Source organism: Pogona vitticeps, chromosome 10 (assembly GCF_051106095.1).
Source record: "Pogona vitticeps strain Pit_001003342236 chromosome 10, PviZW2.1, whole genome shotgun sequence".
Taxonomy (NCBI): domain Eukaryota; kingdom Metazoa; phylum Chordata; class Lepidosauria; order Squamata; family Agamidae; genus Pogona; species Pogona vitticeps.
In genome coordinates this window covers 8,507,139-8,522,500 of record NC_135792.1, presented here as the reverse complement: position 1 = coordinate 8,522,500, position 15,362 = coordinate 8,507,139, and the positions used below count along the sequence as shown (strand labels likewise).

Genomic DNA, 15,362 nt, shown 5'->3' with positions numbered 1-15,362 from the left:
GACCATTAACGACCCATGACAATGGGTGGAGAAAGACTGCAGAAATGGGATTATCCCTCACCCCAGCCCTTTATCCTTCTAACGAGCCTATTCAGACCAGAAGAAGTGAAACCAACATGGAGGATACATCAGAGAAATTCTACCAACTCTCCTCAGAATGAAGAAGCTACTTGGATGAGCAGTGGAACATTTTGTCCTAACAAGAAAGAAGTCCAGTTGCCGTGACTCAACTTCCAGATCCCCAAATCTTATTTTTTGGGAAAAAAATCCTGTGAGGTGGGAGGTAGAGAAGATATGCGGCACCATTGCATGAACTGCTGGACAGCTCAGTGGCTTATTTCTCTGGCTATGGAGCCAGAAGGTTGGGAGTTCAGTTCCCCCACTGTGTCTCCTTCTCAGTGCTCCTTAGGGTCCCTTCCTGCTATGCAGTTCCAAGATTATTATTATCTGTTGGAGATGTGATAGATGTTTCAAAAATGAGGGGGGGGGAGGGTTCTACAGAACTTAAGCACATGTGGTACTTATGGCCAACAGGCAGCAAATGGGTTTTGCTGGAGATTCATTTTGCAGTTCCTCCTTCTCACGTAAAGAGGAACCAAGCCAGGGCTTTACGCCCAGCGCCATTTGTAATCCTAAACTCCTCATCCATTCTCCTAAAGGAAGGGGCAACTTTCCTTCCTGCATCAAGTCCCCCCTCACACCATTCCCGAGGGTGTTCCAACAGTCAGAAATGAATTCAGGAGGCGGCGTGGAAGCCCTGTTCCGTGAATGTCTCTTCTGTTCCAACCGGTGGAAGGAAAGTTAGGAAACCTGCCAATGTGTTCGTGCCCCTGCAGGTGGCTCATAATAGGAGCACTCACACCTAGTCCTGTTTTAGATGCTGGCATGAAAGCAAAGGCCATTTGGTTCTCTGTGCAATGGCATCAGTCTGAATAGGACCATTTGGTGCTCAGTGAGTGTTGGCCTTTCAGCTCTCCCGGGTGCAATGCTTGTCAAAAACAACACTTCTAATGGCCTTTTTTGTTTTTTGGTGGGGTTGTTTTAAAGCATTTTGCCTTCCAGTTCCTTTCTGGAGCACTCCTCAAGAAGAGAGAGACAGAGAATTCCTATGATTTTCTTGAATGTTTTACCATATCAGGCTACGACAGCCTTTGAACACTTGTTCCTCGGACAAACTGGCAGAAAAAGAAGGCAGGTAGGTACAGGAGATTTCTAAGCCACATTCCATCAAAGCAATATGGAAGTGTTTAAAGGGGGGGGGGAATGGGCACATGGTGGGGAGGGGAGGAGAGACGGGGTAGTCAAGATCTGAACCTTTAAATTACATCCATTCCCAGCCTAACGATAAGTAAATAAACAGTTCACAGCTGCATGGACTAAACAGAGAAACACATCGATCTCTTGGAGGCGTGATTGCTGAACAAGTAATTAAGTGTGAAACATGAGCCCTCCATCATGTCAGCGTGAACCTCAGGAGGTCTCCAGTTGCAGAACCCCCTCCCCTAGGATTAACCCTTCAGGCACCCTTGGGTGAATTTCTGAGCATCAATCCAGAGGGTTAAAATTAAAAAAAAAAAAAAGAGCAGGGGTCATCATGCTGGCCAGGAGAAAAAACCCACGATCCTCATTGCCATAATATTTCTAATAGGCTAACCACAAAAGCATCAAAATGTGTACATGATTTTGAGATATGAAGATCTATTAATTGGATGTCCTAAAATTAAGTTGAAGGAAGGGAAATGAGGGAGATTTGATCCTTATGTTGCATTGCCTGTGTGTTGCTGTCCTGAGGTGTAAATCTCAGGAAATAATTTGAGTCGGGTACAATGAGGCTTATTGTGCTATCCATTTGCAAGATGGAATTAGGAGTTGTTAGGGAGTTCTAACCCCTTCACGGATTGCTGCGTTGTTGTGGTGAAGGGGCTTGAGTAATTCAGAGAAGTTATGGGCTATGCTGTGCAGGGACACCCAAGACACTGTACAGGGTGCTCACTGGAAGGACAGATCCTGAAGCTGAGGCTCCAATACTTTGGCCATCTCATGAGAAGAGAAGATTCCCTGGAAAAGACCCTGATGTTGGGAAAATGGGAAGGCAAGAGGAGAAGGGGACGACAGAGGATGAGATGGTTGGGCAGGGTCATCAAAGCTACCAACATGACTTTGACCCAACTCCGGGAGGCAGTGGAAGACAGGAGGGCCTGGCATGCTCTGGTCCATGGGGTCACAAAGAGTCAGACACAACTTAAGGACTAAACAACAAAACAACAACAGGGAGTTCTATAGTTGGTTTGCTGGTTGGAAAACCATATCTATTGTTCGCTTTCCAAAGATTCCTGTGGGCTACTGTGGCAGAGCACTTTCTGGAAACCAAGAGACCTATAACTTGACTTCTGTATTTGCCATGTACTTCTGAAGTACCTCTAGTCAAATAATTCTATTCTGCACTGAGACAGTAATAATGAACAGGTATTTCATAAAAGTATGTGTCAATCAGTACTACACTGTGCATACCTTTTAGCATTGTCAGTGTTTTATTTATTATTGTTTCAATATCTGCAATCTGTCTTTTAAAGGAGTGATTGACCATCTGTGGGGCTCCCCTACATCCAGATCAGGTGCATGTATGAAAGTGAACAAATCAGAGAGAAGCTAGAGGCCAGCCATGCTTCTTAGAATGAAATAGCTGCAGCATGTGTGTTGATTTCAAGCTCTTCCTCAGCTAGCAATTTGGAATATATGGTTTATTTCTTAAAACAGATGACAGTTACAGGCAACCCGGCCTTTACACCATCATCCATATGAATTTCGAACATTAATAGCAGCATTTAAGTTTGGAACTGTCCACAAGAACTTGAAGAAGATGATTTATCATCGAAAGCTCACTGTTCATTTTTTGTTTTGTTTATATTCTTAATGGTTTATTAAAAGTATCACCGGCTACTGTGTTTGTATTGTTTTGTATTGTATTGTTTCCATGGCCATGAGGCCTTTTCCTGATTTTTTTTTCTTGAAAGCTGAAAACTCTGCTTGATTCTGAAGTGACAATGTCATAAATCAGTGGTCCCCAACCTTTGGTCCCCAGATGTTCTTGGACTACAACTCCCAGAATCCTCTGCTGGCCAGGGTTTCTGGGAGTTGAAGTCCAAGAGTATCTGGAGGCCCAAGATTGGGGACCAATGTCTTAGATAGCTTCACCATATGACATTTCAGAATGTCTTTGCTAGTGGGGAGGATCTACTGCCACCATCATGAAAGTTCCTGCAAAACATACGCACAATGATTCAAATCACACATAACTATGTTAGGCTTTAAAAAGTTAAAAAGTAATATATAAAGCAGTACTCTCTCAACAATTCACCACTGTAGATCAGTCTGTCATGGAAAATGTCAGTACCAGCTGAAGCTGTCAGGGCACTGGGGTTGGTCGAATTTAATTACCCAAATTCCTGGAGCTTGGTCGGGAGACAAGATTAACACCAATCCCCTTTCAAAAGAGAGTTAAATTGGCGCATGACCTCAAAGCTTCACCAAGCCACTTAATCTGCCATTCATCTTTTGGTTAGCATTTATGGTTGCGTTGGCTGAGGCAGAAGTGAAGGAATGCCGTTCAGCAAAAAGAAAGAAAGAAAGGAAAAGAAACACATTTTCAAGGGAAACATTTCACATCAAAACTTTGGAGTGGGATTTAAATTAACAAATGAGGAATAGTAAAGGATATAGGAAAATACGCAGAGACATCCTGAGGCATAAATAATGTCCCAGGTAAGTTGTGTTCTGGGACAAGGCAGGCTTGCTTTTCTGTTTTTGGGACAGAGATGCAATTGGCTTAAAGAATTCCCTGCTATTTAAGCATCTGGAGAGGGAGCAGAAAGCAGCTGCTACCTTAAGAGTACCAACATTTGGAAGGGAAAAATTAAATCCTCCACAATATTGGATTCCCCATAGGTAAGTTTAATTAATTTATTCTGTTCCGTTTTAATAAGAATTGCTTGAAAAATCTGCAATGGTGCCAAAGCCAGAGTAGCTCAATGGATTCAATGACTCTTGGTGAAGACATTTTCAAGCACAAGAATGGATTAAATCTGGACCATTTAGCCATTGTTCCGTTTCTGATAATAGTGAGCCGTGTGTTACCAGGAGGCTCACCCGTAAGGAGGTCAAGCAGCAACTGCCCCCCGTGTGATACTTTAACAACCGATATTCAGAGCAACCCAATGCTCAACGAGGAGGTTTGTGGAGCCATCATCATTCTTTTGACTCCCTTACGTGGTCGAAAGAGCGCCACCCAAGCCAAAGAGGGAGGCGCCATCAGCACAAGTTTGGGAGAACACCAAGGGTAACAGAAGTTCTTAAAACCTTTAGAGAAACAAGAAATAAGGGAACAATGAGTCTCCAAAACATATGAGGATTAAATACCCTTACAGGCATTGGAGAGGCAGGCAGAAAACTGAATGGAGGCAGGGTGGAATGGAGTATCCTAGAATGGGGCATGTCTAGGGCAGCTGGAAACAAAGAAATGGTCAAAGATTTTGTTGTAAGTTTCCCTGATCGTGATAATGTTGGTAGGCTATTATTTATTAAACTGTTTAATTTGCTCTGAGCCCATCACCACGACATCATGACCTTTTGTCTCTCCTAAATTTACTGCTCAAAGATTGTATTTGGTGACTGTATTGTAATTGTCCACATGTCATCTCTTGGTCCCAAACCATATATTTCTCTAAATCTTACATGCATGTCATTGGAATATCCAAATCCACTTGCATATTGGCATTCAGTACTTGAACTGTCCTCCACATATTCAGGTAGCCATGTCAAGATCTGTCTTGTTTACAGTAAATTTGATATAGACTTATAACGGTTGTCACATTTTTTCTCACTGTGGTTACATTAAGAAGCACTGGGAGTTCTCATAGTATTTGCATTCTTATTCAATGCCACCCTTTGCTAGCCACATCAGCTTCCCTGCTTTGTCCCTTTGTTACCAAATGTCCCCATGTCTAAGGCAAAATATGCATGCGCATTTCTTTCTATAGACTACAAACACTGCAGTGGCACCTGAGTTAAAAGTTTGTAAAAATTGCAATTCTAGAAGAAGTTTTTTAAAAAAATTAAACATAAAAAATGTGCCACAAATACGTTTGTATTTTTTCTTTAATTTTTTAAATATTATTTTGTTTTTTTCTGCTGTGTGTATAGCTGCCAAACTACAGAAGCCGTGCTGTCCTGCACACTGGTATGTGTGTTTGAAGATTCTATAGTGTTGTGGGGAAAAATGATGCAATATATGGCAAACCAGTACAGACAAACAAATTGCCTCATTGGCCACAAAGGTGATCAAGATGCGATGACAATCATCTTTCATTGCCACATTAGGTGACTAGCCTATTGTGTCATGGGAGTAACACTGTGTTATTTTCTGATTTTCCAGCCATTCTCAGTGTGTCACAACAGGTGTGTGTTTCATTAGGATGGCATGAGGGCATCTAATTAAAGCTGATGTTTAGTAGTGATGTCAAAACGTGTCTATTTAATTTTTATTGATTGATTCATTTGCATTATTTCTTACACTTCTTACAATATGCTTGTTCCCCCTTCTTCCCACTAAGAAACGGTGTATATTTTGAATACATTTTTTCCTAGATATGCCCATTTTTCATGGATATATTCTTCTGCAATTGACTTAAAAACACCTGCTCTGGCCAATAAATTAACCAGCATTGGTAGTTCATGCCCACCTCTACGCATGTTCATTGTCTCCTCTCTTATCTTGACAGAATCTGCTACCTCAGGCAGCTGACTCACTCTGCCTAATGATAGGACTGGGCTTATCACAGCATTGACAAGGATTTCTTGGTCATGGCTTTTTAATGCTGTGTTGTTGCTTTCTCATTACGTCGTGTCCGACTGTTCATGACCCCACGGACCAGAGCACACCAGGCCCTCCTGTCTTCCACTACCTCCCAGAGTTTCGTCAAATTCATACTGGTCACTTTGATGACACTGTCCATCCATCTCACCCTCTGCCATCCCCTTCTCCTCTTGCCTCACACTCTTCTCATGAGATGACTACATTATTGGTAAATTTCAACGCTACCTGAACAGATAACTAATATTGCACCTTGTAGCAGGAGATTCTAGCTATAAATGTGTTTATTGAGTGAGGAAACCTCTCTCTTTTTTGGTGTTTTTGAGACTGTTTATCACAGTTGTGCTTTAAATGAATTATTTATTCATTCATTCCTTTAAAAGGATGGGGGGGAGTTGCTCAGATGTGCCAAGTCCGTCTTGTAAATCTTCCCCACCTTAACCAAACAAGAATGAAGTGTGCCAACCTGCTATTTAGCTTGCTCAAATGCCTCTCCAAATTTAGCTTTTACCAGGAGAATAAAAAGAACACTAAACACTTCAGAGAGTCTATTTGAAGGACCACTTTTTTAAAAAATATATATATTTTAAAAAATAAAAGAGACTTGTTCATACATAAGAAAACATACATATAGAGAATAGAGTATGAATGTTGTTTCTTGTAGCAAGCAGGACAATGGAAGGATTTTTTTTCTTGCCACAAGGTAGAGATATTCTTTTCTTTTTTTTTTCCTAGTTTCTCAGACACTTTTGTGTGTGTGTGTATGTGTTGCACATGCTGGGAACATGTGCAACATTTGAAGCAGAGCAGCAGTAGCTGTTGCTTTATGTCAAGCACTAGGAAAAGTTGTAGCATTGTTAGTGCAACCCCTATGAAATGTTGGTTCAGCCCAAAGGTGTGGTACTAAGAAAGAGCAAGACCGTGAGTCAGAGATTTAAATCAGAAAGAGCAGGAGAACTGAACAGGTTGGAGCTGCTGTTGCCATTCAGCCTGCTAAGGCCCTTGCCAACTTGGTCTATATATAATTCCTACATGTTTGTGTTGGAGAGGTGAATCCACATAGTGAATAAGCTGCATACAACTGAACTGATATTTATTTTAGGGCTCTAAAGATGCCACATGTGGCACTGATTCTTCTAAATATTGGACACCCAACCTAATTGAGGAAGATTTCTTGAATTTTTATCTGAATTTGATTTCAAAGGGATGCTTAAACTTTGCAGTTCTGCAAGCAACTTCTGTATTTGCACTGTCGCCTAAGAGTTGGGGGGAACAAATTGTAGCATTTTGTTGCAGCTATAATTGTTCACATTGTCCGTTATGTAATTGAGACTATGGAAAGACTTATTTTGTGAAATTATATTCGCACATTCATCTATAGATGTCTAAACAAACAAAAGTAGCCCGGTGGGCCTTAAAAGTGTTACCCGAACACTCTTCAGCCTGTCCTTTTCTCCCGACCCTGGATGTGGCTCTAATTTCAATCAGATTGTGGCATAAACTGCAGAAAACCTGAGGGGGGGGGAATGCTTGATTTTTTTTTCCAGTCTTACACTAGAGTTGAAATTTTCTGTCTGAGTATGAGACCTCTCAACCGGCTGCCTCACTATTGTGAGACAGCCTGTCTCAACTAAAATGGATGCAATGATGAGGTTACTGCATATCTCTATTATGGGACTCATTCAAGGGCTAAATGGCATGGGGAGTTAAAGATACCTTTCTACAAATCCTGACAGGATATCCCAGGTGTACCATTTCTTGGGATTCTTCAGATCTTCTTTTTAGGAGACAGAAGTCTGCTTTAGAAAAAAAAAAGATTTGAGCTCATAGATGTTCGGGCTATGGTGGGAGAAGAGTCAACAGCTGATCCCTGTGCACCATCAAAACTCCATTATTATAAATAAAGAAGGTGGAATGGAGGCATTCCAGTCATGCATAGAAGGAAGAGCAGTGCTTCCCCTAATTCTGAACCCCTCCCATTCTTCTGGTAAATGCCTGGAACGAGAAGGAGGGTACACCATTTCTGGATCTGGCATGGCTCCTAATAACTTCTATGTTATTAGGAGCAATGTGAATGAACGAACGAATGAACGAATGAATGAACGAACAAACGAATGAAGGAATGAACGAACAAACGAACAAACAAACGAACGAACGAATGAACAAAAGAAAGAAAGAAAGAAAGAAAGAAAGAAAGAAAGAAAGAAAGAAAGAAAGAAAGAAAGAAAGAAAGAAAGAAAGAAAGAAAGAAAGAAAGAAAGAAAGAAAGCTATAGAAGGCCACATTTTAAAGGAATGTCAGGGAAAGGCAGATCCTTCAAATTAGTTTGTCCTCAGTAGGCTTGTTTTGTAAATTCATATTTCCATTTAAAGTGTAGGGTTTTACCAATCCTAATAACATCAGATTGGGGGTGTGGTTATTCTTTAAGGTGCCACATATTTTTTTTGTCTTTTTATTTTGTTTCTTTGGATTTTGCTTAATAATTAAAAGGATCAGGGCAGGCATGAATTAGGAATTTAACCCCTTCCTCGTTCCCTATGGCAGTGATCCCCAACCTTGGGCCTCCAGATGTTCTTGGACTACAACTCCCAGAAGCTTTCACCACCACTTCTCCTGGCCAGGATTTCTGGGAGTTGAAGTCCAAGAACATCTGGAGGCCCAAGGTTGGAGACCACTGCCCTACAGGACCAACAGGGCCAAATGAGAATTTATTTCCAATGCAAAATATCACTTGCAGAAGGAGGATTTTCATCAAGGGAGAAAAGGCTTAAGTGCAGCCCATACTTTCCTGTGACATATAAGACTCCTGTCCCCTGCTCAACCAACAAAATCTGCATTTTAAAAAAATACCCCACACGTTCAACAAAAATATGCATTTAATATATATGTTTCAGTCTCCAAATGTCAAGTTTGAATAGGAACCCCACGGCCAATAGGATGACAGCAGAAATAACAAAAAACCTTTGACGTTCTGGATTATTTTCATGACTGAGGTAACAATGCCACAAGACTAGTAAAATGCAACAGATTTCAAACATTTAGGCCAAGCCAAAATAATGTGCTTTGTTGAGTTTGCCCCCTTTTAATATTTAGGATGCCATTTCGAGTTGGGTTCAAAACCAAAAGTAGAATAAATATATATGTTGGCATGTCTGACTCATTGGACTTGCTATTCATCAAAATGACTGATGATTTCAAACCTACGAGGAAATAGGAAGTGAAATTTGGTAAATGAAGAAGTTCTAATAAAGAATTTGGGAGGGAAACTTGGCCAGATCTCTTGACGAAAGACTGAACCCAATGGCGTTATTAACTGCAGATTAATGCATGTCTTTGAACAGGTTTTCTTTGGCACCTTTCATTACCTGGGGAGATTACTGGCAATTAAAATGATCCAGCCGTAACTGAAGAAGAAAATTGGGGTTAGAGAAACAAAAGCAAGCTAGAGCAACAAATGCATTCACACAGAGCAAAATAAAATAACACTACTCAACTCTGAAATAATCTCTAGTGGTTTAAGATATTGAAGTATCTCTGGTTTAGCTCTGCCCAGTCCACAGGAGGGCAAAATGAATATACAGTATTTTATAGTCATGTCTAGATTTTCTCATTGATTAGGGCCAATGATTTGATACAGGAACCGAAAGATGTCTCGTATCCCTGTTACACAGGGGACAGGAGGAGTTCCCTTTGTTTTAATAAGGCATGCTATGATTGCTCTACATTTGATTGATTCATTCATTGATTGATTGATCTGCATTCGATTTATACACTGTCCCATCTGTTCAATGCACTGTTCTGGGTGGTTTACAACAATAAATAAAACATGTGGTAATAAACGATGAATAAACAATAACAAATTAAAACATTTAATGAGGCAGAAATAAATGGCACCCAAAGCGAAATCTCTGTATGATAGCAGGCCAAGCGGCATAGAATCAAGGAAGGCAATGAGAGGACTCAGTGATTCTGTGCCTCAGTGCTTCTATGCTGTATATTTTACACAAGTATTTTCCTTTCATTCCAAAAAAGAAACCTGAGGATTATTTATTTATTTATTTATTTATTTATTTATTTATTTATTTATTTATTTATTTATTTATTTATTTATTTAATATCCTGCCTATCTGGTCGGTTAAGACCACTCTAGGCGGCTAGATTATGGGTCTGGTCTAAATTTTTCCAGATTCCTTGGTGCCATTCTTCCAGTATAATCCTAACCATGTCTTCTCAGAGTTCAAACCCCTGAAATTCAATAGGAATTCCAGATATTTATGCACAGGATTGGAGCCTCATCAACTTATTGCTGGTGCAGATCCATTTTTGAAATGAACAGCGTTCCCCACTTTTTTTCTGTACTTCATTTAAGCTGCCGTGGGTCCTTCTGGGGAGAACGGCTGGATAGAAATATTTTAAAGAAATAAATAAATATTATTTTTGCCCCTGTAATAATATTAATAAGAAGCAAAGGCAAATGTATCTGGGTTTTGTTTTAGAAACCATATAAAGCTGGGAATAAAAAAAGGGAAAGTTTAGACTTACTGCTTTTTGTTACACTTATTATTTCCCTGAGCAATAAATGATATAAATTGGTTCCTTGGTTGTCTTTAATAAGCTTTCTGAAAAAATAAATCTCATTTTTTTTGCTCACTTCTAGTACAAACGCTTGCAAAGGAAATGGTAGGTAAAATAAGCACCAAAATCAATTTAATTTTTTTAAATGCCTTCCATCTGTGATACAGCAGTTCTTGTTAAAGACATGCCCAAAATGTTATAGCAAATTTTAGTCACATGCTTGATCTACTTCACTGATAAGAATAACAACTAAAATTTGCATCACCAATTGGTTAGCGGTCACTTGACAAATATTCGGTCTGTGCTCCTGAAACCAGCCGATGTTGTGGATAACGTGAAAATCAAAGTTGCATGTTTTTCCCAAGCAAGATCCAATTGCATAGCTTAACATTTCTTTCATTTGTGTGCAGCACTGAGATTGTTTAATTATGGTTCAACCACATTACTTTCCTTTCTGTTTATCATTCTGGGAATAGTGGAAGTCCAAGGAACCACAATAACAGGGCTCGGCATAGAAAGCAGTTTGCTATTTAACTGTGAAATGCAGTGATCTAGCATAAATTTGTGTCCTATACAGGCAACTGGTAATGACGACGCCTTATGTACTTTGAACACTCAAGTCCTCTGAATCTTAAAGTTCTTCCAAGTTTTCCTCTGCAAAAGTTTCAATGCCCCCTAATGGTTAAAGTAAGAATTTCATCCGAACCAGCTCAAAAGACTTTCGGCCGATTAAGATCTCTACCCAGATTTTCAGTGCTTTAAAACAGATTTACAAAGCAAGTGTTTATCTGCAAAAATAACAAAATGCTGTGGGGGAGGCTTGAGAAATCTTTGACCTTCTATGCTGCATGTCGACATTAGAATTGGTTCCTGTATTTTAGCAGGGGACAAATTCTGGTTGAAAGTGTGTGGGGTTTTCAATATAGATCTGAAAATGTCTACGTATTTGTTTGGGAGCCGATACAAAGCTTTCAGAGTAACAGCACACAATGAATAGCTGGGCAATAGATGAACCTTTCCAATAGACTGACCCTTTAAGCTTTCCCTACACTATTTTACCTTTTTACAACAAGGCAATTCACATTCAAAACTCTGACATTTGCTGCCTAAGTTGACACCTGCTCCATCCCATCTGATGAACAGCTGTGCCGGGACTGTGTGACCCATGATGCCGTGTGGCTGCTAGCAAGATACTTGCTTCGAAGGAAGATTAAGAGTTAGGTTGCCTAGTAAATTGTACATTTTCTTAATATTTCTGCTTGTTCACAAATGTGGAAGAAGTGTGCCATAGATCAAGATTTTCTTCAACTGTATACTTCACATTTAGCTTCCTTTTGTTTTGTGGTTGGCGGTTGAAAAGTAAACATGGGCTTGATTTGCAAATCTAATAGCTGAGGTGGACAACTCTGAGGAAATCCCCTCGAAAAGGAGAGATTTGCTTTCAGCCTCTTGTTTGAGAGTTAGCCTTCTATGTCTTTGGAACTACAACCTGCAAGAGTCTGGAGTGAGACGATGGGTGGAAATCAAGGTATCAGATTTAGAATACCATCCTTGGGCTGACTTGGATGGAATATTTCCCCAAATAGAGAATGATGGACATCTTTATTGCTCTAGAGAAATCCCAAAATAATTTTTTTCCATGGAAGTCTGGAGGCTGAGGTTTGGAAACTGAACAATTGCCAGAATTCTACCTATGACTTCTATTAATAGTGCTCTTCAATATCTCATTTGTTTGTTATTATTATTTTTCAAATATTGTAGCACTTGCATTACTAAAAAAAGTTCCTGTTTTCATTGCTTCTTTTGAGTCTCCTTTTGCCTCCATGGATCCTGGACCCACTTACTTGAATGCACTTTTCTTTTCTTTTTTGCTTTTCCTCCTGTCACAGATTTCTGGAAGAAGCCACAGTGCACATGAAGAAGTGTTTGTGTGTTTGTGTATGTATTTGATTTAGAACCCCAAGTCTAAGCACTGTCCTTAGCTGCTGAAACTTGCCATATATTTCTCACTTATTTTGGTGAGGCTTAATTCTAGGTAAGAGGGTATGAGACAGTTGCTTTCGCTGTGCTTAAGTCCCAAGATAAAATAAATGTATGATAATTGTGATAAATGTGTGTCATTGATTGCCATGGGACTTTACATTAAATACCTTGCCTTTCGATTTCGGACCAGCAGACCTGAAGAAGAACATTTATTTTTTAAAAAAATCTGTATTTTTTTTAAAAATGTGACTCTGCTCAGTCTATTTCAGAAATGTATCCATACTCTGAGATTGTGTTATACTAGCAAATCTGATCTTGATATGTTCTTCTCACTCCACAAGAGGTTAAATACCCACAAATTCAGATATCAGTTCTGTGGCTTGTTGCAAAAAAGCAGTATTTGGAAAGTTCTTTTATTTCTACTAACTAAACTCTCTTGCAAGAACTGGATTAGATCTATAGGAACTCACACTGAAATAAATCTGTTAGTCTTTGAAGTGCTACGCGTATAATATTTATATTATAATTTGTAAATTTATAATTTATAATACTTTGGTTCTCTCTCTCTCTCTCTGTGTGTGTGTGTGTGTGTCACTCACACACTCACACACACACACACACACACACACACACACATTTTTCAGAGGACAATTATTTCTATGGGTTAAAACCAAGATCCAAGTTCTTCTGCATGTTTTGACATTATCAGTGCTTTACAGATCTATTTTAAAGCTAATGCATTTGTTTGCTGCCTGTATATTTATCCCATTTAAAAAAATTTAATATATACATATTTAAAATCCCTAAACTGGAAATAGAATAAAATAGTCAAGAGTCAAGAAAGAGTTTTGTATATATATTTGGATTTTCTTTTCCTTAAGTCAGATTCATACAGATTGTCAAAATGCAAAGGTAAAAATTGCTATACTGCTGCTTGAAGGAAGAAAATAAGAACTGTTCCATTGAAACTCATAAAACTAAAATGAAATAGTTGTTTGTGTGTGTGTGTGAAGACGTGTCTTTCATGACTATTTTTTAGTCCTAGTAAAATTCACAATGTTTTCCAGTATGATTGCTTTCTTTTAATAAAATATGACTTAAAAATCATCAGAGTGAAGTTATGCAAAATGTTAATTAATTTACAAATAAAGGTAGAATTAATCTTAAGGGTAGAAGAAAACAAACACCAGGTTTTACAAATAAACTCTGTAGTAACTTGCAGAATAATTGTGTTTTGAAAACAGACATTATAGTAATATGAAGAATTCAGACCTTGGAAGTAACTAAGTTTCAACCATAACCAGTATTTACCCAAGACGATTTCTTAATTGGAGGATAAATTACTAGTGTTTATCCAGAAAGATTCCAACAGCATTTGAATTGGGAAGCCTTACAAGATCCTCAATAAATGCACATAGTTCTGCCTCGGAAAAGTGTAGGGAAAATGGGAAGAGCTGCCGAACAAGGAAAGATTAAAAAATACAGTACCTATGCATTGAAAAGTCCACTTCTTTTCCTGAGCCAGCCTCGTCTTGTCTGCCTGTCTCCTTTTCCTTAAGTTAGGGGTGAAAAAGGAAGTGTGTTTCTAACACAGCTTCAGAAATAACCCATCAGGAAGTTGGCAACATTGCCGACTAAACAATCATTGAAGGAAACACAACAAATTTGTAAAGGTCGCCCATTTTCCAGAGGTTGGTTTGGAAGGGAGAATTGTGCTGAAAATATGAACTGAACGGGCAGAAAAATCTGCTGAGCCCGCCAGTGAAGGAGAAGATCACTTTTTCTTTCTTTCTGGATTGAAAGTAAAGTAACATTAGATGAAGCACTACTTCATAAAAAACCGGAGCAATTTTCCACGAATCTAAACCAACCTGTGTTTCCTAAAACATTTACACAGTGATTTGGAATTTGCTTATTCCTCCAGACTTCTGGACTGAAATATTTTCTTGCAAACAAGGGAATGGGGAGACCGATTAATTTAGATGTGTTTTCATTGGTATTTTAAAAATATACAAATATGTTGTATAGTTCCCATATAAACAGCAATTTTCTACTGTCCTGGAAACAGAACAAAATTGAATTATTCCAACAAAGTAGGGGTCATTTTTAACCTATTTGCTTCCAGACCGCATGCACAATTTTGCATCTGCTTTACTCAAACCAGAAAAACCATCACGGCTAAGATCCACTTTCACAATAACAATCACTAATTAACACACTGCCATATTTCAGCTCCATAAAACTAGCGAGAGCCTTTTCAGTGGCTCCTCCACCTTACATTCTGCAAGTATTTATTTGTGTATTTACACTGTAAAATTTTTGGCATGTGAAGCGAAGTGTCAAACTGGAGGAAATAACATAAAATTTGGGGCTTCGCTATCCTTTGGAGATAAAATCTGCTCCCCGAATTTCTGTGCCTGTGATTCCATTTTCTGGTTTTACTTGTAAGCTCTTGAATGCTGAGTGAAAATTGCCCTAAACATTTCCATCACCAATGAAGACATATCTCTCCGTTTTATTATGACTTCAAACGGATGCCAAATCTTTGTTTATTTTAAATTTGCTCGTAAGAAGACACCAGCAACCACAGCGACAAAGAGCTCACTGTCTACAATTGTAGACGGACCGATGAACCTTTTAAAAGAAGGATAATGCTGATTCAAAGCAGCACAATTTCTTATACAAAGTTGAATTTTTCATGCTAACGTTTTTTGAAAAATGACAATTTCAACAGTGCCATCAATCCTGTGCATGTTTACTCAGAAGTAAGTCCCCCCCCATAGTTAAATTCAGTTGGTTTAACTGTACTAACGGCATACAGAGTTGCATTTTTAAAGAAAAGTCCCATCCGTGTCTGTTCAGAAGTAGGCCTCATTGAATTCAATGGGACTTATTCTCTGGACACTTAAGGCATCTTTCTTAATAAAAGCAATAT

At 39.0% G+C, this 15,362-nt stretch overlaps 1 long non-coding RNA gene across 1 annotated transcript in view; it reads right to left on the bottom strand.

The window, feature by feature from the left end:
* LOC144584417 (uncharacterized) overlaps positions 1-14,014 on the bottom strand; it is a 31,991-nt gene extending 17,977 nt beyond the window's left edge. Inside the window, exon 1 of the long non-coding RNA XR_013538647.1 lies at positions 13,916-14,014. This is a non-coding gene — a long non-coding RNA (uncharacterized LOC144584417). The remainder of the gene's footprint in view (positions 1-13,915) is intronic.
* Between the last annotated feature and the right edge of the window lie 1,348 nt (positions 14,015-15,362).